The sequence below is a fragment of the Schistocerca americana genome, chromosome 11 (assembly GCF_021461395.2).
Source record: "Schistocerca americana isolate TAMUIC-IGC-003095 chromosome 11, iqSchAmer2.1, whole genome shotgun sequence".
Taxonomy (NCBI): domain Eukaryota; kingdom Metazoa; phylum Arthropoda; class Insecta; order Orthoptera; family Acrididae; genus Schistocerca; species Schistocerca americana.
The window spans coordinates 193,960,527-193,972,321 of record NC_060129.1 but is presented as its reverse complement, the minus strand read 5'-3'; the positions used below and the strand labels follow the sequence as shown (position 1 = coordinate 193,972,321).

Sequence of the window (11,795 nt, the reverse complement as noted above, 5' to 3'; positions counted from 1 at the left end):
ATCCGGCATTCGAGTCCATTATCACCATTATCAGAGTTGCGAGAACCGTGTTTGAAGATCGAAGAAAGGTTTGTCACCTACTTACTGTACTGTAATCTTACCATTCTCAAAGGATATTTTTGGTTCAGAAACGGGCGGTTCGGGCAATAAGTGGTGTAAGTTCGCAAACCTCTTGTCCAGCCCTGTTCATTAGTCTCGGTATTCTGATTTTGGCCTCTCAATACATATATATCCATTACTGTCGTTTCTTGTTAACAATATCGGCTTACTCCCAAGAGTTAGCAGCTTTCACCCAGTTGATACTAGGTAGAAATTCAGTCTATATTTGGCTCGCACTTCCTTCACTCTTGGGCAGAAAGGAGTACTGCTGCATCCATTTTCAATGAGCTACCAGTAGAATTCAAAAATCTTAGCGGTAATCGACGCGCTTTCAAATCGAAACTGAAGGATTTCCTCTCGGGTCACTCCTTCTATGATGTCGAGGAGTTCCTTGAAAAACTGAACTGAATCCTGTGTTATATTGTTGATTGCGTTTTCATAAACTTATGGCTTGTCTTCCTTTCTTTCTTTCTTTTTTTTTTTCTTTGAGTTCATATACGGGTGATGCCGAGGGAATTAGATTAGGAAATGAGACACATAAAGTAATGGATGAGTTTTGGTACTTTGGGAGCAAAATAATTGGTGATGGTCCAAGTAGAGAGGATATAAAATGTAGACTGGCAATGGCAAGCGAATCGTTTCTGGAGGAGAGAAATTTGTTAACATCGAGTATAGATTTAAGTGTCAGGAAGTTTTTTCTGAATGTATCTGTATGGAGTGTAGCCGTGTATGGAAGTGAAACAAGGAGGATAAATAGTTTAGACAGGAAGAGAGTAGAAGCTTTCGAAATGTGGTGCTACAGAAGAATGCTGAAAATTAGATGGGTAGATCACATAACTAATGAGGAGGTATTGAATAGAATTGGGGAGAAGAGAAGTTTGTGGCACAACTTGACTAGAAGAAGGGATCGGTTGGTAGGACATGTTCTGAGGCATCAAGGGATCAACAATTTGGTATTGGAGGGCAGAGTGGAGGGTAAAAATCGTAGAGGGAGACCTAGAGATGAATACACTAGGCAGATTCAGAAGGATGTAGGTTGCAGAAGGTACTGGGAGATGAAGAAGCTTGCACAGCATAGAGTAGCATGGAGAGCTACATCAAACCAGTCTCAGGACTGAAGTCAACAACAACAACAACAAACATTTTATTTTATCTGTTATTAGTTTTATGTTGTAATTTCATGCACTGACACTTTTGCTCCTCAATCTGGTCCTACGGCACTAGATGTCTAACATAAACATAAAAAATTCTCATTTCGTGTACGTTACCGATATACTGTAGCGCGTAATTTGTCAAACGATATTTCTAACTGAATTCAGATTTCTTGATAGGGAGGAAGCAGCACGTTATCTTGCACAGACAGTCATTGACAGATGCAGTAGTATTTTCAGGCGCGCCCCAGGGTAGTGTGTTGGCACCCATGCTATTTATGTTGTGTATTAATGACCGTGCACACGATATTAATAGTCAGAGCAGACTTTCAGCAGGCGATGCTCTTATCTGAAATGAAGTACTGTGTAGAAGAAAAGGTGCAAGTATACTCAACCGGAACTCCATAACATTTCAAAGTTGTGCAAGTACTGGCAACTCACTTTAAATGTTCAGAAACGTAAAACTGTGCATTTCACAATAAGAAAAGAAAAATCGTAAAAAGCCTATAACTACTATTTTGGGATCGCCAGGCCGTTTACAAAACACTTGTGCGACCCATCCTACGAATACAACTCAAGTATGGGGGACCTGTACCAAAGAGGAGTGAATGGCGATGTTGACCGCATACAGAGAAGGGCAGCACGATCTGTCACAGATCTGTTTCGCTCAAGAAAGAGTGTCACGGGGATGCTGAAAAAACTGAACGGCTCAACTGCAAGACGGACGCCAAGTACTTCGTGAAAGCCTACTTAGAAATTTTGAGAAAAAAAAAAAAAGAGTAATAAGTCGAGAATTTAGGCGTACACTACAACGCCCTGCGTGGCTGTCACGTAGGGACAGGTGCACGTCGGGTGCTGGGGGGGGGGGGGGGGGGGGGGCAGCGCAGCAGATTTCTAACACAAAGGGACCGCGTTCGATTCCCGGCTAGCTCTGAGAGGTTTTCCTCTTGCGGACTGGGAACTGTGTTCACCTTACATCCGTACCGTCATTACTGACGCGAAACACGCCTCGGAAACCCTGTCGTATCTTCTTCCCACTATTGAGATGGTTCCATGCCCACGAATCGAAAGTCAATACACTGAAAGCACTCCGTCTTCAGGCCACGAGTGGCCTACCGGGACCATCCGACCGCCGTGTCATCCTCCGTGGAGGATGTGGATAGGAGGGGCGTGGGGTCAGCACACCGCTCTCCCGGTCGTTATGATGGTTTTCTTCGACCGAAGCCGCTACTATTCAGTCGAGTAGCTCCTCAATTGGCATCACGAGGCTGAGTGCACCCCGAAAAATGACACTTGGATGGTCACCCATCCAAGTGCCGACCACGCCCGACAGTGCTTAACTTCGGTGATCTCACGGGAACCGGTGTATCCACTGCGGCAAGGCCGTTACCTCAATACATTGAAATGAATAAATAAAAAAAAAAAGACGAGAGTAATTACTGCACACACAGAGGCGACTAACAAGGGAACCTCCCTATCGCACCCTCCTCAGAGTTAGTTATAACTTGGCACAGTGGATAGGCCTTGAAAAGCTGGACACAGATCAATCGTGAAAACAGGAAGAAGTTGTGTGGAACTATGAGAAAAATAAGCAAAATATACAAACTAAGTAGTCCATGCGCAAGATAGGCAACATCAAGGATAATGTGAACTCAGGAGCGCCGTGGTCCCGTGGTAAGCGTGAGCAGCTGCGGAACGAGAGGTTCTGAGTTCAAGTCTTCCCTCGAGAAAGAAATTTAATTTTTTATTTTCGCAAAGCTATGATCCGTCCGTTCACTGATGTCTCTGTTCACTGTAATAAGTTTAGTGTCTGTATTTTGCGACCGCACCGCAAAACCGTGCGATTAGTAGCCGAAAGGACGTGCCTCTCCAATGGGAACCGAAAACATTTGATCGCAAGGTCATAGGTCAACCGATTCCTCCACAGGAAAAAACGTCTGGTATATTCTATACGACACTGGTGGCGGCATGTGCGTCACATGACAGGAATATGTTGTCGACCCACCTAACTTGTACACTTGGCGAATGAGTAAAAAGATTCTTCTACCTTGCCCGATTTAGGTTTTCTTGTGGATGTGATAATCACTCCCAAAAAAGTGATGAAAACATAAGAGTTTGTCACACAAACTGCAACAAATGAATGCAACAGTTTCACAGTCGCACAGTTTTTCCTGTGCTCTGTCAAAACATATGTTTTTAACGTTTTCAAATTTTTCCGTGTGTAGACCGTCAAATCCTGCATATGTCCAAGCAAATCTGAACATGTCCTGGAATTTTGGAGAGCGAAGTTGATTATGTGTGAGTGCCTGAACTTTGCTAATTGAGAATAAAAAATTGAAGTTTTCAGTCGAGGGAAGACTTGAAGCGAGGACCTCTTCTTCCGCAGCTGCTCACGCTAACCACGGGACCACGGCGCTCCTTAGCTCAGACTATCCTTGATGTTGCATATCTTGCACATGGACTACTCAGTTTGTATATTTTGCTTATTTTTTTCATAGTTCACACAACTTCTTCCTGTTTTCTCGATTGATCTGTGTTCAGTTTTTCAAGGCCTATCCACTGTGCCAACTTATAACTAAATCTGAGGGGGGTGCGATGGGGAGGTTCCCTTGTAAGAAGCCATTCTTCCCGCGCTCCACACGGCAATGGAACGGGGAGAAGCGCTCTTTCAGGAGGAAGTACCCTTTGCCATGCGCTTCACTTGGCCCACAGACTGCCGGGACCGCCCCAGGTCAGTGACTGGCCACAGATGGAGGCCTTCTCCCCCCCCACCGCTACCCACGCCGCCAACGCACAGAGGCCGCACGGCCGGGTATTTCTGCGACGGCGGCCGCGACTCGCAAACATTTGGCCAGCCTAAACACGGCCCATCACTCCCCCCCCCCCTCCCCCCTCCCTATTCCAGGCGTGTGATGCACCACACACGTTGCGGATGCGTGCGGAGTCCCGCAGCCGCGTGGGTGGTTCGGCCTTTGTAAACACCCTGTGCCGGCTTCGGCGTGCGTAAACAGCCTGTAGCGGCGCCGGCGCCTAATGAGGCGTCGCGGCGGGCCGACGCCCACGCACCCACCCCGCGATAGTATTTTATTTCGCGTCTATTTCTGGAGCACCCTGTGCGTCAATGGACTTTTGTGCCGCACTGTTCAAACAGGGTGTTTGGCGAATTCGCTCGTTCCCCCAAAGATGTGCGACATAATTCTGTTGCATTCCCCATTTCCTTTGTCGATTCCAAGAACTGTATTTACACCGAATCGATTGCTTCAGACGGTAGGAGATTCTTGGTTCAAATGGCTCTGAGCAGTATGGGACTCAACACCTGAGGTCATCAGTCCCCTAGAACTTAGAACTACTTAAATCTAACCAACCTGAGGACATCACACACATCCATGCCCGAGGCAGGATTCGAACCTGCGACCGTAGCAGTCGCGCGGTTCCGGACAGTAGCGCCTAGAACCGCTCGGCCACCACGGCCGGCAGGAGATTCTTCGTACTAAGAGTTGAGTCTGACGTAACACAATAGACACTATGGAATGCAACATACAGTTGCTTAAAATTTGCCTTCTTTTACCGCACCAACCGTTTCACATGGAAGCATAGGTCACGTACAACTTTTACGGAAACGAGGCGATAATCATAAGAGTCACAGGACATGAAAGGGAAGGGCTTCGAACCTGGATCTTCTGCTCACTAGGCAGATCAACTAACCACTACGCCACCCGGGCACAGGGTCACAGTGGCTTTGCACAACTGCACAAATTACCCTAGTACGCCTCCCTCGTCAGTCCACATTTCCGTTCACGCCTCAGCCCTGTTGTCATTCCCCTCAACGATGCTAAAAGAGAAGGGTCGTTTACTGTTAAATTTCTGAGAGCGTATTTCCCTGGACGAGTCAAGCAATATGTTGTTTCCTCCTTTGTGTATCTCGCTCAGACGCCACGAAAGTGAAATTAGAGAGACTCGGGCCGACGCGGAGTCTCACCAGCGAATCGTTCACCTGGCGAACCATACGCGACTGAGACAGGAAAAGAGGCGAAATGCCTGTGGTACATACGGCAAGTTGCCTTGTGAAGAGTGGATCAAGCTGAGATGTTTTTGTGGATTATGCAGGATAGTGCAAGGAGAGTGACCCGATTTCAAACTAAACTAATGTAAACTCCGTCCGAACAGGCCTCGGAACGCCCAACGGCACCGACCGGCCGCCGTGTCATCCTCAGACCTCAGGCGTCACTGGATGCGGATACGGAGGGGCACGTGGTCAGCACACCGCTCTCCAGTTTGCGAGACCAGAGCCGCTACTTCTGAGTCAAGTAGCTCCTCATTTTGCCTCACAAGGGCTGAGGGCAAGCCACTTGTCAACAGCGCTCGGCAGACCGGACGGTCACCCATCTGAGTGCTAGCCCAGCCCGACAGCGCTTAACTTCGGTGATCTGACGGGAACCGGTGTTACCACTGCGGCATGGCCGTTGCCCCCGATTTCAAAACTCGATATTTATTCATAAAAATACGCGTAGAAGCTTTAAGTTTTAACTATGCTATTACAAATGCTCTGCGTGTCTAGACCTGTGGTTTCCAAGATTTCTTAGACATTACCCCTGAGTGGAAACAAACATTAGGAAGAACCCTCCCCCCCTCCCCCTCCTCCTTCATTTGTCCCCAGGCTCCTCCCACATCATCACCAACTTTACCACCCGATTGAATTGTAGAATGAAAGACTTTTGTTGGAACACATTCATTTTTAAAATGATGAGAGATGAATGATACGCCGGTCGGAGTGGCCATGCAGTTCTAGGCGCTACAGTCTGGAGCCGAGCGACCGCTACGGTCGCAGATTCGGATCCTGCCTCGGGCACGAATGTGTGCGATGTGCTTAGGTTAGTTAGGTTTAAGTAGTTCTAAGTTCTAGGGGACTGATGACCTCAGTTGTTAAGTCGCATAGTGCTCAGAGCCATTTGAAACATTTAGATGAATGATACACTAGGTGAGCAAGGTATCCGGACAGCCACAAAAGATACGTTCTTCATATCAGGTGCATTGCGCTGCCACCTACTGCCAGGTACTCCATATCAGCGACCTCAGTAGTCATTAGACATCGTGAGAGAGCACAATGGGGCGCTCCGCGTTAACTCACGGACTTGGAACGTAGTCAGGTGATTGGGTGTCACTTGTGTGATACACGTCTGTACGCGAGATTTCCACACTCCTAAACATCCCTAGGTCCACTGTTTCCGATGTGATAGTGAAGTGCAAACGTGAAGGGACGCGTACAGCACAAAAGCGTACAGGCCGACCTCGTCTGTTGACTGACAGAGACCGCCGACAGTTGAAGAGGGTCGTAATGTGTAATAGGCAGACATCTATCCAGACCTCACACAGGAATTCCAAACTGTACGAGGATCCACTGCAACTACTATGACAGTTAGGCGGGAGGTGAGAAAACTTGGATTTCATGGTCGAGCGGCTGTTCATAAGCCACACATCACGCCAGTAAATGCCAAACGACGCCTCGCTCGGTGTAAGGAGCGTAAACATTGGACGACTGAACAGTGGAAAAACGTTGAATGGAGTGACGAATCACGGTACACAATGTGGCGACCCGGTGGCAGGGTGTGGGTATGGCGAATGCCCGGTGAACGTCATCTGTCAGTAGTGTAGTGCCGACAGTAAAATTCGGAGGCGGTGGTGTTATGGTGTGGTCGTGTTTTTCATGGAGGGGACTTGCACCCCTTGTTGTTTTGCGTGGCACTGTCACAGCACAGGCCTACACTGATGTTTTAAGCACCTTCTCGCTTCCCGCTGTTGAAGAGCAATTCCGGGATGGCGACTGCATCTTTCAACACGATCGAGCACCTGTTCATAATGCACGGCCTGTGGCGGAGTGCTTACATCCCTGTAATGGACTGGCCTGCACAGAGTCCTGACCTGAATCCTACAGAACACCTTTGGGATGTTTTGGAACGCCGACTTCGTGCCAGGCCTCACCGACCGACATCGATACCTCTCCTCAGTGCAGCACTCCGTGAAGAATGGGCTGCCATTCCCCAAGAAACCTTCCAGTACCTGTCTGGACGTATGCCTCCGAGAGTGGAAGCTGTCATCAAGGCTAAGGGTGGGCCAACACCATACTGAATTCCAGCATTACCGATAGAGGGCGCCACGAACTTTTATGGGGGGTAGGACTACAAATGGGCCGACTTGGAGCAGGAGAGGCACCACAGGAATTTTTAATTTCCACTCTCTATACTTTTAAAAATTGTCAGAATGACCAGAAAGGATTCAGAATTTACACTTAAAGTGGTGGAAGTTGAAAAATATAAGAAACTTTTTTTTTTTTTACATTTGTATTTCACCTTTTTTTCACTTACCATTGGCTGCATTTGTTGCTGTAGGTACACTTTTCTTCATAAGTAAGGGAGATTCTTCGATGAATTTTGGAGAGCATACAAACCATACTTAGAGGTGTATGAAACCCTAGAATTTTCCAAATATATTAAAAACTGTGGTAAAAAATTGAGATGATTAAGTATAAAATTTGAGTTTTTTGTAAACATGAAGTTTAAAATGTAACAGCACATTCATTTTTTCATAAATTAAATAATTCCTAGAATTTCATACACGTGTAAGTATGGTTTGTATGCTGTGCAAAATTCATCGAAGAATGTCTGTTAGTTATGCAGAAACGTGTACCTATAGCAACAAACGCAGTAAATAGAAGTGAAAAAATGATGAACTTTCTCACGCAAAGAAACCTGAATCCTTGCTGCTCATGGTGACGAAGTTTATGAATTTATTCGTGAAATTATAGACAGTGGAAACTAAAATGTCGTGTGGTGTCTCTCCTGCTCTAAGACGGCCCGTTTGACGTCCTACCCCCCGTTAAGCATTTTCAGCCAGGTGTCCGGATACTTTTGATCACACGGTGTACGTAGTTTCGAACTCGCATCGTTATTTTTGCAACACCCCGTATTTTTCTCTGGCTGTCTGACGCTGTGCTTGCACAGTCGCAAGCCGGTACTCTTGTGACCGCCCTGTAGTTCTCTCTCGTGCCTGCAGAGAGATTCACGCAGCTCTGTTAGAAAGACGTCAGTGAGTCTTAGGCTATACTCCGCCGTGAGGTCCGGGACGTTGCTAGGGACGTGTGAGCCGGTGTCGGGTGTCCCACGTCTCGGCTCGGTGCCGTTTGATGCCTGGCAGAAGCTGTCTGTACCGCACCGCAGAACGCCGCGTATTTCTGGTCTCAGCGGCCGCAGCCGGCTGGAAGCTTAGCACGCGGCCGCTCGCCTCGCCAAACAAACACGCCGCCGGGCGCACAACCCCTCCCCCCCACCACCACCCCCCTCAACCACCAATCCCAGCCCACGCTGCGGACTTTCGCTTTCTAGTCGCCTCGGAACGAAAGCAAACGGGTGTGCGTGACGTCACCCGCACTGCGGCGGTCACACCGCACGCCGGTCGACAGCTGACGATCACAGTGCGAGTAACCGGACCTAGTGCAGTTCAAGGTCAGCTTCCCGTCGCCCCCCCCCCCCCCCACCAAAAAAAAAAAAAAAAAAAATTATACAGCCCCTGTCCCACTGCCAATTCCAGTCAAACCCCATTTCCCCAATCCTCCACAGTTCTGTAGCCGAAGGTTTGTAGGTTCGATCCCGACCATGTTCAGTTCTACATCTTCATTTATACTCCGCAAGCCACCCAACGGTGTGTGGCGTAGGGCACTTTACGCGCCACTGTCATTAACTCCGCCAGCCGTGGTGGCCGAGCGGTTCTAGGCGCTACAAAAAAATGGTTCAAATGCCTCTGAGCACTATGGGACTCAACTTCTGACGTCATTAGTCCCCTAGAACTTAGAACTACTTAAACCTAGGACATCACACACATCCATGCCCAAGGCAGGATTCGAACCTGCGACCGTAGCGGTCTCGCGGTCCCAGACTGCAGCGCCTAGAACCGCACGACCACTTCGGCCGGCTAGGCGCTACAGTCTGGAACCGCGTGACCGCTACGGTCGCAGGTTCGAATCCTGCCTCGGTCATGGATGTGTGTGAGGTCCTTAGGTTAGTTAGGTTTAAGTAGTTCTAAGTTCTGGGGGATTGATAACCTCAGATGTTAAGTCCCATAGTGCTCAGAGCCATTCGAACCATTAAGGCCAAAGTAGACACAACGTGCGTCGTTCGAAACTCGCAGAAACGAAACTGAAAGTAATTAAAATATGGTGCTCTCGAAGAGTCAAGTGGGAGAGATAATGTAGAAAAAGGAAAAGTAGCGAAAAGAACGGATGGGGGAAGAAGTATGTGGAAGGGTGTAACCAGGAGAAAAGACAGCATCGAGGAATATTTAACTTGCTGCTGGAAAGAGCAAAATGTACAGGTAAAAATAGCAGTATCAGACAGCACATTGTACATGATGTTGGATAAAGCAGTTACATAGACGTGGAAAGATCATCACAGGATAGGAACAGGTAGAGTCAATCGAAGCAATCAAATCAGTTATGATAGAACAAATTCAACAATATAGACAAAAAATTCTTATCGATGCCAATTGTCGGGTATATTGTGGGCAACGTGAAATTTTTTAACGCCTGAGTAGACACAACTTTATTCAAATGGAACGTGAGTCATTGGAAACACGGATGTAATTAAAATATCGTGCTACCGAAGAGTGTGAAAAGTCCAATGGGAGAGGTAACGTAGAAAATGGTGAAGTAGCAAAAAGAATGGCTGGGGGAAGAAGTTTGTGGGAGGGCCTAACCAGGAGAAAAGATAGCATCGAGGAATATCTAGCCTGACGCTGGACAAAGCAAAAAGAATAGGTTAAAATAGCAGGATGAGAGAGAACATTAAATACAATATTGGATAAAGCTGTTACATACACGTGGAAAAATCAGCACAGGATAGGAACAGGTAGAGTGAATTGAAGCAATCAAATGAGTTATGATAAAACAAATTCAACAATATAGACAAAACATTGGCTGAAATGGCTCAAATTGCTCTGAGCACTATGGGACTTAACATCTATGGTCATCAGTCCCCTAGAATTTAGAACTACTTAAACCTAACTAACCTAAGGACATCACACAACATCCAGTCATCACGAGGCAGAGACTCCTGACTCCACCGGGAATCGAACCCGGGAACCCGGGCGTGGGAGGACAAAACATTCTTATCGATGCCCATTGTCGGGTATATTGTGGGCAATGTGAAATTTTTTAACGCCAGAGTAGACACAACTTTATTCAAATGGAACGTGCGTCATTGGAAACTCGGAGAGACGAAAGTGAATGAAATTAAAATATCTTGCTACCGAAGAGTGTGAAAGGTCAAGTGGAGAGGTAAGGTAGAAAATGGAAAAGTAGGGAAAGAACAGGTGGGGGAAGAAGTGTGCGGAAGAGTCTAACCAGGAAAAATGGAAATGTCGTGTGGCTAGGGCCTTCCGTCGGGTAGACCGTTCGCCTGGTGCAGGTCTTTCGATTTGACGCCACTTCGGCGACCTGCGCGTCGATGAGGATGAAATGGTAATGATTAGGACAACACAACACCCAGTCCCTGAGCAGAGAAAATCTCCGACCCAGCCGGGAATCGAACCCGGGCCCTTAGGATTGACAGTCTGTCACGCTGACCACTCAGCTACCGGGGCGGACTCTAACCAGGAGAAAAGACAGCATCGAGGAATATTTAACTAGATGCTGGAAGAAAAATAAAAAAAAGTAGGATCAGATAGCAGAATACGAGAAAAATATTGTATACGATATTTGATAAAGCAGTTACATAGACACGGAAAGATCAGAACAGGATAGGAACAGGTGGAGTGAATCGAAACTATCAAGTAAGTAATGATAAAATAAATTCAAGAATATAGACAAAAAATTCTTGTTGATGATTGATAGCGCCCTTTTTCGTGCACGTGCGCTTGTCGTAACTCTTCACGTAATTCCCCTCACTGTCGGACGTCAACCGGAGGAATGTTGCGTCCGTCACGGCGGTGAGGCACCTATCGATCCATCTTTCGACGAGCTCGTTCCAGTGATGCGAGACATCGATAATGAAACCCGAGAGCGCAAGGCGACTCCGGAGTGGGCGGGTCCCCTGTTCCCGTGGTTACCGTTACGGACAAGACTGTTAGAAGCAATTTGATGGGTGTTCCTCAGGGCTCGGTGCCGGGACCGTTTTTAACAGCGATGCGCTCGCGCCCGGCGCGGGACGGCGAAGATAAACCCGAAAGAAAAGGAAAAAAATAAATAAATGAAAAGAAAATAAACGCGCGGAGCCCCCCCCCCCCCCCCGTAAAACCACTGGCCACGCGGGCTATTTACATAAAAATTAACTGGCCCGGTGGCGGGCAGCTCGCAGGAATCGATGCGACTTACAAGACATCGATAGGCGGATGACTTGTAAATGGGCGCGTGTTTACAGCGTGTCGGCTGCCTTTTGTGACTATTTTTCCCCCGGCTTATTCGGGCCTCTGGCTGGCTCTTCCGGTGATTGACCGATCGCGGTGGAGAATGGCTTCTTATTAAGGATTCGTCCGGCCGATCTCTAGGCCCCATCTTGT

General features: G+C 47.6%; 1 pseudogene; it reads right to left on the bottom strand.

The window, feature by feature from the left end:
- Positions 1-5,600: 5,600 nt before the first annotated feature.
- LOC124554265 lies at positions 5,601-5,718 on the bottom strand (annotated as a pseudogene).
- Positions 5,719-11,795: the final 6,077 nt, after the last annotated feature.